Genomic DNA, 13,285 nt, shown 5'->3' with positions numbered 1-13,285 from the left:
CGTGATTTCATCACGCTAAATGAGTTAGGGTGTGCCAACCTTACTTGAATAGGTAGTTAACCTAATCATGGCAAAAGGTGGCACTTTAGGATTTTTCAAGGTGTAATCAAACCTTGAAAATGAAATTGAGAATTATTCCTAAGGTAATTAGGATGTGCCAATCACATTTGAGGAGTTCTCTTAGAGTCAATCTAATTGGCACATAGTGATCTAAAAATCTTTGGTATATGATTTTAGGTCTATTACACTTAGGAATATAGAACCTATGGCAAAATGATCAAAATTATCAAAAATGGCAACTAAGGCTAGAATTAGGTATTTCCTATACCTTTATGTGCTATTTGCCATATATCATTTGCCATATGCCATGTCATGACATCATTTTTATTTTATGATCATTTAAAATGTCATGATAATGCTTAGGTTATTTATATGTCATGCTTTATTTAAGTTTCATACTTTATGCCATGACATCATGACATTGGCACATGTTATTATGTATGATATCATTTTATGCCATGTCATCATTTCTTGCATTTATAATCAATGAAATTGATCTAAGGATAAACAACACAATTTGATATGGAGATCAAGTTGTTGTTTTAGAAAATGCATGAAAACTTAGCCTAAGATAACCTAAACTCAAATCTCACATCAAAATTGACTTGGATGTGTCTAATACACCTTAGATGTGTGTGAGATATTAGGATGATGAGTTAGGATCAAGGTGCTTAGTTCTTGTACCTAGATGAGCCTAATTCAAAAATTGGGGATCATAGGGAAAGCTTATGTACAAGTCATGTACATTTAGCCCAAAGATTGTGGTCCTAAATTAAATGGTTTAAAATCATTTTAAAATTGATTTGAAAAACCTTGATGAAGCTTTTCTAGTGATAGCATTCATCATTGAGCAAGTTGATACAAAGTTAAGGTAAACTTGAACTATTTCAAAGTTTTTAAACTTTGTATCAAGATTTGAAAATGGAACTTATTTTCGTAGAAAACTATTTTTTCATGATAGTATATGTTATGAGGAATGTATCCTCAAAATTTTACAATTTTTGAAATTTTCTGTGATTTTCTAGAGGTTTCTGAATTTCGGGAGAAGAAATCAGAAATCTGATATCAGACTTGTGGACCGATCAGGAGGTTGCCTGATCGGTCCAGGGGATGCTGGATCGGTCACTGTGACCGATCCAGGGAATCCCTGATCGGTCTGGTGACCGATCAGGGCGTGCCAAATGCTGATTTTTCGACTGTTTTGTCTGAAATTTCAGCTGGGAGTTGGTGTTTTGGATTTCTAAAGGTTTGAAACTCACCAAGACATTGTTGGTGAAATGGTCAAGGGGGAGTTAACCTTTAGGGGGAGTTTTACCTATTAGTCAAGGGGGAGTTGACTTTTAGGGGGAGTTTTTACTCCTAAAAGACTTGAGTGATATGGGATTATCACTAAGTTAATTATTAACTCTAGTATCAAGGGGGAGATTAAGAGTTTCAATCAAAGGTATGGGACTTTCATTAGGAAGAAACTCTTGACCTTGATTCACTCTTTTTGATGTGTGTCAAAAAGGGGGAGAGTAGAAAGGAGAATGGAGAATGTCTAGAGAATGTTCAGGGAAGAACATTGGAAAACCTAAGTTAGGTTATCGGGTTAACCTAACTTGATTATGGGTTTGATTATGGGTTTTGTCAAACATCAAAAAGGGGGAGATTGTTGGTGCAACCTTAGGTCAAGGTTGACCTGGTTGACCAGACTCGAGTTGACTTGACTCGAGTTGTGTTTTGATGTTTGACGAGTTGTGTTTGACAATGGTTGTATCTTGATGTTTGACAAGGATACAAGCTTGGGAGATTGTGGGTGCAACCCGTGGTCAAGGTTGACCTGGTTGTCCCGAGGTGAGTTGACCTGACTCGGAAAAGTCCAAGCAGGGAGCTTGGCATGGGAAAAGTCCAAGTATGGAGACTTGGCACGGAGAAGTCCAAGTATGGAAGCGTGGCACATGGGAAGTCGGAGAGGGCTCGGTAGCTCGTTCTCCGGACTGTGGTCAGAGAGGGCTCGGGAGCTCGTTCTCTGGACCGGATGGAAGTCGGAGAGGGCTCGGTAGCTCGTTCTCTGAACTGAGGTCAGAGAGGGCTCGGTAGCTCGTTCTCTGGACCGGATGTGGAAAGTCCTGGTGAGTGAAGCCAGGCAGACGGGAAAGTCCTGGCTTCACTTTCCTGGTGAGTGAAGCCAGGCAGACGGGAAAGTCCTGGTGAGTGAAGCCAGGCAGTTGTGAAAACCCTAGTGAGTGAAGCTAGGTGAAAGTCCTGGTGAGTGAAGCCAGGCAGTGGGAAAGTCCTGGTGAGTGAAGCCGGGCAGATTGGAAATCCTGGTGAGTGAAGCCAGGTGAAAACCCTAGTGAGTGAAGCTAGGTGAAAGTCCTGGTGAGTGAAGCCGGGCAAGGGAAAATCCAGATGGATCAAGGGTGATCGGATATCTGGTGTTGAGAAGGTCAAGTAGGTCAAGGGAGTGACCGGATACTTAGAGAAAAGTCCAAGTGGGTCAAAGGGATTGACCGGACACTTGGTAGGGAGTCTTAGCAGGTCAAGGGAGTGACCATATGCTAAGCATGAGATACCAATAGGTCAAGGTTGACCGGATATTGGTTTGGAAGGCTTGGGACTTGATTTAGGCAAAAACAAGCTCTGGATCGATCAGTGGATCGATCCAGTGATACGCTGGGTATCTGGATCGGTCTGGTGACCGATCAGTAACCAAACAGTAGCCTACTGAGTGTTATCTGATCGGTCTGCAGACCGATCAGGAAACAACGATCAGAAGGCAAAAAGCTCGGGAGAAAAGGAAGGGGATCGGTCCCTGGACCGATCAGAGAAAGCTCTGATCGGTCCCCAGGACCGATCAGGATGAAGCTGGACCGATCAGGAGCATGCCTGATCGGTCCAGGAGCTCTGTGGACCGATCAGGCTGAAGCCTGATCGGTCCAGGTCCTAGCCGTTGCGTAGCAACGGCTAGTTTCTGCTGTGTCTTCTTCGCAGGTTATAAAAGGAGTTCAAGGGTTTCTACAGTGACTTCTTCTTCCTCTTTGTTCCTGGTTGCTGCTACTGTTTCTCTAGAGCTTTGCTGAGCTCTCATTGTGTTGAAGCTTCGGGTGAGCTTTCGTGCTGGTTTTCTAGCGATTCTAGGAGCCGTGAAGCTGCTGCTTCATCAACAAACTCCGACGAGAAGGCAAGCAAGTGTTGTTCACATTTCTGTTAGTCTTATTCTTCTTGTTCTATTTTGTTGTACTCCGTATTGCTGTTGCAAAGGATTTGTGGTGAGGTTTCTCCACCCAGAAGGAGTTTTCATTAGCCGGTTCTCCGGGGTTTCATCCACCGACGGATTGATAGGCTTCGTCCACCTTACGGACACACCGAGGAGTAGGAGCCCTAATCTCCGAACCTCGTTACATCCTTGTGTTAAGGTTTGGTTTTCTTCTCTTTCGTTTCTTTGTTGTATTTTCCGCTGCGCTAACCCTAGTTTGTAGAAAGAAACGGAAGATTTGGGGTCGGCTATTCACACCCCCCTCTCTAGCCGCGATCATCGGTCCTAACACTCTCTACATCCTAAAATCATGAGAACTACTCTATAATAAATGAATTACAATCCAAAGATACTGATGAAAGCATTCATATAGATCAAAACATAGAATAGAGATAAGAAATATTCAGGGAGAAGATTCCCAATATCTTTGGAGTGGTTCCCTTGTGTCAGAGATGGGCAGATCGTTAGAGTAGATGAAGATGATGCCTCTAGGGTTTCCCTAAGAGGGGAAAACCCTCTCCCAAGGAGGGGGACGAAGTCCCCTCGTCTAAGCCCTCGAACCAAATCGGCGAATCCCCTTTTATAGGGAATTGGAGCTTTAGATATGCGGGGCACGACTCATGCCGCTGGACATGGACGGCTATGGCGAGGCTGCAAAGCTGAGCACAACCTATGCCACTGGGCATGGGTCGCCCGTGTCATGGTGGCCGAGCGAGGCATAGCCTGTGCGGCTAGGCATAGACGACTGTAGCGAGGCTACAGAGCTGAGCACGACTCGTGCCATGTGGCGCGAGTGCTCGTGTCCGGTTGTGGGGTCTTCTCCTCTTACTCTTTAACTTCCCATTTTGCTCCAATTCGCGTCTCTATTAATCAAAATAAGCAAAGAATAGTTTTTCGAACTAAAAGTAACAAGAAGAAGCACACAAAGATGAAAGCATGAAATATATGCATATAAAATGAGATAAGATTTGTGTCAAACTATGATAAAAATCTAAATGAAATGCACACATCAAAATCCCCCAGATTTGAACCTTTGCTTGTACTCAACCAAGCATCAATATCAAGAATCCATGTGAATTTATATCTCCTAAATTTCAATAAGTTCATCTAATCATATCAAGTAGTATCGTCTTTAAGCGAAGGCATTCAATTAGTTTTGCCAAACCTAACGAGTTAGTTTAAGTACACAGTGCATATTTGTTCCTAAGGTTTCAAGTTCTTTCCTAGTCAATTCGTTATTCCATTGTGTTCCCGTAGTTTCTAGCATTAGACACTTACCTGCCATATGCGAGGTTCGTCCTCTCTTCCTAACACTAAGTCTCAAAGACATACTCAGTATTGAGAGAAATGCATAAATGTTTCTCTAGTAATCTAACTTGATTTCAAAGGGACATATGATTATTTTCACCTATGATAAATGTTTTCTATCCCATTATTATCACTCTCTTTTTTTCACTTAAATATTTTATTGCATCTTAAATATTTTCTTTTCTCTTCTTTTTTTTTTTTTTTTTCAAATGGAATTTCAATTTTCCCAAATTTGCTTTCACAAACCGAGCATAATCCAGTAACTAGGATATTGGAAAATGGATCACCTATGGTTACCATGTTACTAGTCGAATAAAATGAATCATGACTATAGTATACTAAATCAATCTTTCAAAAACAAATCAAAAGTGAAATGTAATGGCCAAATTATCAAATAGGCATATGGTGAAACAAAAATCAACTCAACATTGCTTTTGTAAAATTTTACTACTAGATAGGAAAACATGAATCACCAAAAATGAGAGATTGCATCTACATGATAACATTAATACTAAACACATCAAAATATCACTTAATAGACAAAGCATGTATGGGTGCTTCTATTTGATATGATGCAAACTAAAAGAAAAAAATTATTACACAATGAGAAACATGACAAAACTAACTAACAACCCAAAGTATGTACATTTCCTAGACTTAAATTTTTCAATGTCTCAAAGATAATCATAACTCAAATTTGGAGAAAGTTTAGAGTGAGAGGAGTTACTAAGTGATGTGTGCCAAATGTTTAACTCATTCATGTGTTAAAGGCACCCCTCTATTTGTTATTCACATTACTCCTCAACTTTGAATTCTAAAAGAGAAAATTAGATAAGAAAAACTAAGTAGGGGTTAGGGTTAGGAGAAAAGAAGGAAGTGAGATTAAGGGAGGCATGACCCATGCTTGCTCTTAGTGAATTTGGCACGAAAGAGATCAAGTTCTCCTTCTTTTTTTGGCACCCGACATGGCCTGTGCTGATAGGCATGACTTGTGTTGGGCGCTGTGAATTTCGTTGGTGCCCACCATGGCCCGGGCTGGCTGACAAGGGTGATTGTGATAGACTCTAGAACCTGGGCATGGGCGCCCATGGCAAGGCGCCTGAACAAAGCACGCCCCTTACCTCTAGGCACGGGCAACTGTGGCAGCTCTAGATTTTGTTATTGAACTATATTTTCTCTCTCTTCATGCCTCATAAAAGAAAATAACAAGTCACTCCCCAAAATCATACTCCTTGCCCTAAAATTAAGCAAAACAAAAAGTTAAAATTACGAAACAAGATAAAAACATAAATGGAAACAAGAAAGAAATTTGGGATGTCTCCCAAGAAGTGCTTGTTTATGGTTATAAGCTCGACCCCTTATTTGGCTTATTTAAATTTTGCCCTTGGAGGAGTGAGATATTTTAGAACCCTCTTGCTATGGGTTCTTGGCCTTGCATTTGTCTTAAACCTTGCTCGTAGAGGAACAAGGTACTTGTTTGCTCTAAGTCTTAGGTCATCATTAAATATGCCCATCTTCAAATGGTTCCCATGAAATCTTCGATGTAGTTGCTATGAAAAATATGTCTTACCATAAACATGCTTGAGAAAATATTGATTAGTAGCTTCAGATATATCAAATGAAATTTTACCTACATCAAACATCAAAGTGAGTAAATCAACGAACATGGTTTCATATGTGGTTATGCTAGGTTCTAGCTCTGGTGGGTGAGTGATTAAAAGAGGTGATTCTTGGGGCTTGGTCTCCACTACACAAGTCCCTACACTTTAATCATCAAAAAATTCTAACCCTGCAACATCCATAGTGTCTAGTGGTTATGCGATCGAAAGAAGTGATTATTGGGGCATTGCTTCCACAATATAAGTCTCTACACTTCCATCCATAACATCATTATAGGCAGGATAGAATATATCAAAATTAACATCAACAACAAGAGTAACAACAATATAGGTAGACACAACTAAATCTTTTTCTTCAAGTGCTATCTTCATGGCTTCATTTACTTTGTTTTGATTTGCAATAAAATTTTTAAACTTGATTTGTAAGTTGCAACACCTACTGCAATTATCAGTTGTATGTCTTGTTGTTTCACGCACCTCACAATATTGCTATGTATTCTCATGCTCAAACCCCGAATGATCCATCCATCCATAATTTAATATATTTGAAATTATTTTGTTCATAACTTGTTGTCGATGGAATTTCTTATTCGCTTTGGATTCGACTACTATAAATTTCTCCATCATCTTCTCCAAATTAGATTTTTATAGTTGTTGTGGACTTTGAAAGTAATCAAGTACGATTCCCCATTTTTGCCTGTATACTCTATGTACTGTTGGGCCGCGTTGGCCGACTAGAAGGGGGGTTGAATAGTCCTAAAAACACACACAAAAAATACCCTTCTCGAACTTATAACTTAAATACTTGCATAAAATTGAAAGCAATAAACTAAAAGAAGAGGCTCACAGACTTGACTTGATTACAACCGGGGAGGTTGTTAATACAAGGAATGAATCACACACTAAAAAGATTTCCTTCAGGCGGAGAAGCCTCTTACAGTAGTGAAAGCGCAAAAAGAGAAGCTAAATTAGAAATGGAAGCTCACAAGTGTTGTATTGCTAATTCTTGTTCTGTTGAAAAGCTTCTGGACCAAGGCTATATTTATAGCCTTGGTCGGGGCGCCTGGAGGGTTCCAGGCGCCTGGAAGGAGGATAAATTTTATCCCCTTCGCAATAGATCACGGTCAAAATCAGGTTCCGGGCGCCTGTAATCGCTCTGGGCATCCGGGCGCTCGGAATCGCTCCGGGTGTCCGGGCGCCCGGAATCGCTCCCGGCATCCGGGCATCTGGGCGCCCAAAATCACTCCGGGGGCGCCCGGAATGGGTCCGGGCCCTCTGCTTCGGTGCTGCTCGCCTCGTTCCGGGTCTTCCGCTTCGACTCTGCTCGCTTGGGTGATTTCAGCCAACTGAAATAAGGCTCACCCAAACCCAATTTCGACTTTCTTGAGCAACCTTCTGCTCCGACTCCTCATCCCTTGGAAACGCCGTGCGCTTCCTTCTCGTCCGCTCGCGTACTCTTCCGTAGCACCTCGTCCCTGAGACGCACCGAGCCCGTCGACTCTCTCCCGTGTTGTCCTTCTCGCTAGCTGCGTCTTTTGCTCGACTCCCTATGCTTCTAAGCTCCTGCACACTTAGACACAAGGTTAAAACACCACAGGACATAACTTAACTTTGTTGATCACATCAAAATAACCTTGAGGTTCCAACAATCTCCCCCTTTTTGATGTGAGCAACCTAAGTTAAGATAGGGTAAATAGACATAAAAGTAAAACAAATAATATTACAATAAAGTACAAAAATAAATAAAAATAAAAATAAAAAATAAAAAATAAAAAATAAAAAAAATAAAAAATAAAAAATTGTAATCTACCTCCCCCTAGACTTAACCTTTTCCTTCTCCCCCTTTAATCACATAACAAATGGGGTACCAAGAGAAAATCTAAGGGTAATAATTTTGAAAACTTTGAAAATTTTGAAACTTATTTCAATACTTTTTAGATAAAAAAAATTTCTAAGTACAAGAAAATTTTAAGCAGAGAAAAAAAATATTTTCTAAGTAAAAAAAATTCTAAGTTAGATAATTTTGCAAAAAAAAAAATATTCTTGAGAAATTTTTCTAAATTTTTGCAAGCATAAATATTTTTGAGAATTTACAAAAGAATTGAGTAACCCTTTAAAGCATTATTTAATTTCAATTTAATGCTTTTTCAGTTAGTCAATTAAACTTTTTATTTCAATACTCAGCTTTTAGGCAGTGACGAGGTACTAGACATTCTTGGTTATTGGAGCAACAACCACTTTCTAGACAAAGCCTCGTAAAGAAATTAAATACTTAATTTTTTCACTGAAAGTGCTAAGTCTAATTAAAGTTTAAATTAGACAAGACTTTAGAACTCAATATAGGTTCCAGACAACTGAATTAACTAAGAACTTTTTAGGGGCATATTTCTTTGAAATATTCCTAATTTATCCCTTATAATATCTATAATATCAATTTAAATTAGTGAATTTTCTAAAGCTTATATTTGATGAACATGTATGATTTTTCTAGTTATCTACTTGTCTTTTCAAATTTTTATTTTCTAATTTTACTTTGTCTAACTCTTCTAATAGGCAAGATTTAGTTAGAATTAATTTTAAATTTTTAATCTCTTTTTCAAATTTACAGTAATCTTTAGTTAATAATTTAATGAACTTAAATAATTTATCGGGAGGAAGAGATCGTGCCTGACTTACCTTGTCGATCTCGTTATCCGTGTCTCCCCCTGAACTGCTACTTTCTTCTGACGTAGCTCCCCCTTCATAGATGCTCTCGATTCTCATTTCGGACGAGCTTGAATCGTAGTCCTCGTCTAGATGACTTGCTATTAATGCAAGTCTGAAAAAAGCCTCGACTTTCGATTCGGACGACGTATCGTCCCACGTCGCTTTTAGTGTCTTGAATTTGTTCGATTGGACAGGCTTCTTTCCTTTGTCCTTGTTTCTTAGCTTTGGGAAGTTGTCCTTGACGTGCCCTTATTCGTTGCAGTAGTAGCATCGGATCATCCTTTTCTTTCTACCCGGTGGATGATTAGTTTTCTAGATTTACATAATTTCTTAAAGCGCCTTACCATCATTACCAGTTCCTCATCGTCGAGAGAAGACTTTGACTCAGGTTTGTCTCTCGATGCTTTGAGGGTGATGTTGTGCTTCGTCTCCTTCGTACCTGCACATCTCGATTCATGCACTTCAAATGTGGAAAATAATTCTTCTAAGGAAATAGTTTCTAAGTCTTTAGTTATAGAAAAAGCATCTACTATTGATGCCTATTTTGTGTTCCTAGGGAAGACATTAAGAGCGTACTTTAGCGAATCTCGGTTACTTACCTTTTCTCCGAGATTCGAGAGTCCGATGATGAGATCCTTAATCCTCGAGTGGAGATGCACAATGTGTTGGCGCGGTTAGCACTAATGGTCTAACTTAAGTTTTGATAAATGACAAAATAGATTAAGTTAGTCTCATTGTTATCTAACACCTGACCGAGTGTGCAGGAGAAGCCCAGACAGGTCGACAGACTGACCTGATGTCTGGCACGAAGCCCAGCTAGGTCGACGGGCTGACCGGATAGCTGACACGAAGCCCAGACGGGTCGAAGGGCTAACCGGACGTCTGGCAGATAAGTGAAGGTAAGCCACTAGAGGGGAGTGACTGTGAGGATGCGTTCCCGGGAAGGGAACATTAGGCGTCGATCCGACTTAGATCCATTTTGGATATCTAAGTTGAGATCGTGACTAAATTCCGGTCTCAAGGAGACGGAATCTAATTACTATCATGTTTTGATCATAGACTGTGCTAACACTCTGTTTTGCAAGATATTTTGCATTTATGCTTTAGACTAACATTTTCTTGCAGGGAAATGAAGTTGCTAGAAAATGGAGTCCGGGCGCCCGGAATACAAGTTTTATCCACAACGTCACTTCGCCATGTGGAGCGCCCTGGTTGGCTCGGCTACGTCATATTCAGGGCACTCGAAAGGATCCAAGCACCTCGAACCTCCTATATAAGGAGGGTAAAGGCTGGAGCTAAAGAACAACGAAACAACTCACGCTCTTCTGTGCTTCTGTGACGTTGCGAAGGCTCTTTGACAAAGCTCTATTTTTCTGTCTTATTGTCTATTGTCGGTATTTTCTTTCTAACATTTCTGTACCTAACTTTTTGTAATCAAATATTCAAATTGCTAATGGATTGCCCAACGAAAGCACTCAACGAGTGCGGGCCTTGGAGTATGAGTCGACAAAGGCTCCGAACCAAGTAAAAAAATGACTCTTGTTAGCGTTGCTTTTTTTCTTTTGCCTTTCTTTTTCGCTATGCGCTCTATGTTTTTTTTAGCGCTATTCAGCCCCCCCTCTAGCGAATCTTCAATCCAACAAGTGGTATCAGAGCGGGTACCGCTCTGATTTGGTGCAATCACCAATCAGACAAGGGGGTGAAACATTTTTCATTTTTTTCGACTGTCAGTTTTTTGTTATATTCCAAACTGGCATTGTTACATTTTTGGAAATATTTTTCGTTGCAAGTTATCTGAATTGGTGCAACACCAATTCAGCTTTTATATTATTTTTATTTCTTCCCTCACTACTAATCCAAGACCAAGTCTTGGGATTTTCCTTGTCTATTTCTTTACTTGTGTGCAGGTTAAAAAAATGTCTTAAATTGAAGGTTTCAGCACAGTACGCCCTCCCCTATTCAATGGGGATGATTTTCCATACTGGAAGAAGAGGATGGAAGTCTACCTGAAGAAAGACTTCGACCAATGGTTCAGCGTCACCAGAGGCTACAAGGTGCCGGTCGACAACTCCGGAATTCCACTGGACCCGGAACAGTGGACTCCAAACATGAAGAAAAAGTCGTCAACGGACTTCAAAGCCCTCAACACCCTACAATGTGGACTGACAAAGGAAGAGTTGAACCGGGTAGGACCGCATCAAAATGCGAAAGAGCTATGGGACAAATTGATCGAGCTATACGAAGGAACTAGCGACGCTAAGGTAACAAAACACGACCTCCTCTTAAATAAGTTATTTAATATTAAAATGCAGGAAGGAGAAACAGCGAGTCAGCTTCACGCGAGGATCAAGGACATCCTCAACGGACTCCACACGATAGGCCATCAAATGGAGAACCGTGATCTAATAAGGTATGCATTAAATGCCTTTCCACATAACGCCTTGTGGGCATCCATTGTGGATGCCTACAAGATTTCAAAAAATTTATCTAAATTAAAATTAGATGAACTATTTTATGAATTAGAATTGCACGAGCAAACTAACACCGGGATCGAGAAAGGTGTAAACTTGTTTGCAGGTTCATCCAAGGAAAGAACAAAGACCAAGACTGAGATTGAAGATGAGTCTGACCAGGATTTTGAAGATGAAGATGAACAAAGACCAACGTACCTGGTGAACCTGGTAAGGAAGATGTTCACCAGGAGGAAGAAGAGCTTCAGCAAGAAGGACCTACAAAAGATCACCTCCCCAAACGAATCAAGGAATGTGACCTGCTTCAGATGCAACAAGAAGGGTCACTACAAGAATGAATGCCCGAGGTTGAAGAGCGACAAGATGAAGACATCCAAGAAGAAAGCTCTCAAAGCAACCTGGGATGACTCCTCATCATAAGAATCAGATGCCGAAGATTAGAAGCACTAGAGTCACCTCGCACTGATGACCCTCGAAGAAGAATCAGACGAAGAATCAGAAGACGAGTCCGAACCCGAATCGAGCCACGAGTCTGTACTCATTTCCGAAGGTCCCGAAGACGTAAACTTTAATTTGAATAGAAAGTTTTTTAAAATTATTGCATGTTTAAATAGTAAATTAATTACATTAGAAAAACAAAACAAATTGCTCCTTGAAGAGAATCAAAATCTCAAGGAGTAAATCACAAATTCAAATCTAACTCAAGATCTAACACTTGAGGAGGAAAATATATCACTAAAAATAGAAGTTAATAAATTAAAAGTTATCTTAGAAAAATTTACAACAAGATATAAGAATTGTTGGGACTTTCGGGCCGCAAAAACCGTTTTTTGCGTTGCGGAAACCTCGAAGTCTTGTCACGGATCCGTGCGAAGACATATAAAATTTACATGTACATGTTTCCTATCCTAGATCTACACTAGATCTACAAGAAAGTGAGTATACCTTTGAAGCGAAGCCCTTAGCAAATCCCGCTCGTCCAAGGTCCGTCGGATCTCAAGTGTGTTCAAGTGTACACACCTCTAAAAGTATCCACACGAATAAGAGATGGAGAGGAAACCTTAGAGTGTGCTAGCACCCCAAGGAGTCTCGGCTAAGGAGGAGAGGGAGAGAAGAGAAGAAGAGAGGAAGGAAGAAGATGATGTCTTGAATGAAAATCAATTCATTCCATCACTAAAAGTGGCCGGCCACTTCAATGAGGTTTGTAACCTCCATGGAATCTCAAGAGTCAAGACTCTTGGTTTCCCTCATGAGGTGACACTTGGTCAAGTCAATCTTGACCAAGTAAAGAAGCCTTGATGATGTGAAACACCATCATTAGCCGACCCTATGCCAAGTCACCATGACATGACATTTGGTCAAGTCAAGGTCAAGTCAAACTTGACTCTTCATCTTTCCTCTCAAGTTAAGTCAAACTTAACTTAAATTCTCCCATGGTTGATCAAATCTAACCATTGATTCAAACCAATTTAATTTAATGAATCACTATTCATTAAACTAAATTGATTTAATGAGTCATAATCTAAATTAGACTCATTAGACACATGAATCAAATTGAGTCCAACTCAATTAGTTTAATTTGGATTACTCTTGATCCAATTTGATTCATCATATGAACTTAATCCTCTTGGTTCATCATATGAACTCATTCTCCATCTAATTGTCCTTTGTGTGTGACCCTATAGGTTCTTGTAACATTGGCAATGCTCCTAAACCCATTTAGAAGCATAAGTAATGAGCGGTATCTAGCAACACATCATTACTATCCAAGTTACAAGAATGTTGAGATCCAACATCACCGTGTGACTACTAATTGTGACCTTTCACAATATATGATAATGTCCTTCTATCCTTGACATCTAGATTGATTAAATTGAGGC

This window comes from Zingiber officinale, chromosome 9B (assembly GCF_018446385.1).
Source record: "Zingiber officinale cultivar Zhangliang chromosome 9B, Zo_v1.1, whole genome shotgun sequence".
Lineage (NCBI taxonomy): Eukaryota > Viridiplantae > Streptophyta > Magnoliopsida > Zingiberales > Zingiberaceae > Zingiber > Zingiber officinale.
The sequence above is the reverse complement of the archived record's forward strand: the minus strand, read 5'-3'. Positions refer to the sequence as shown.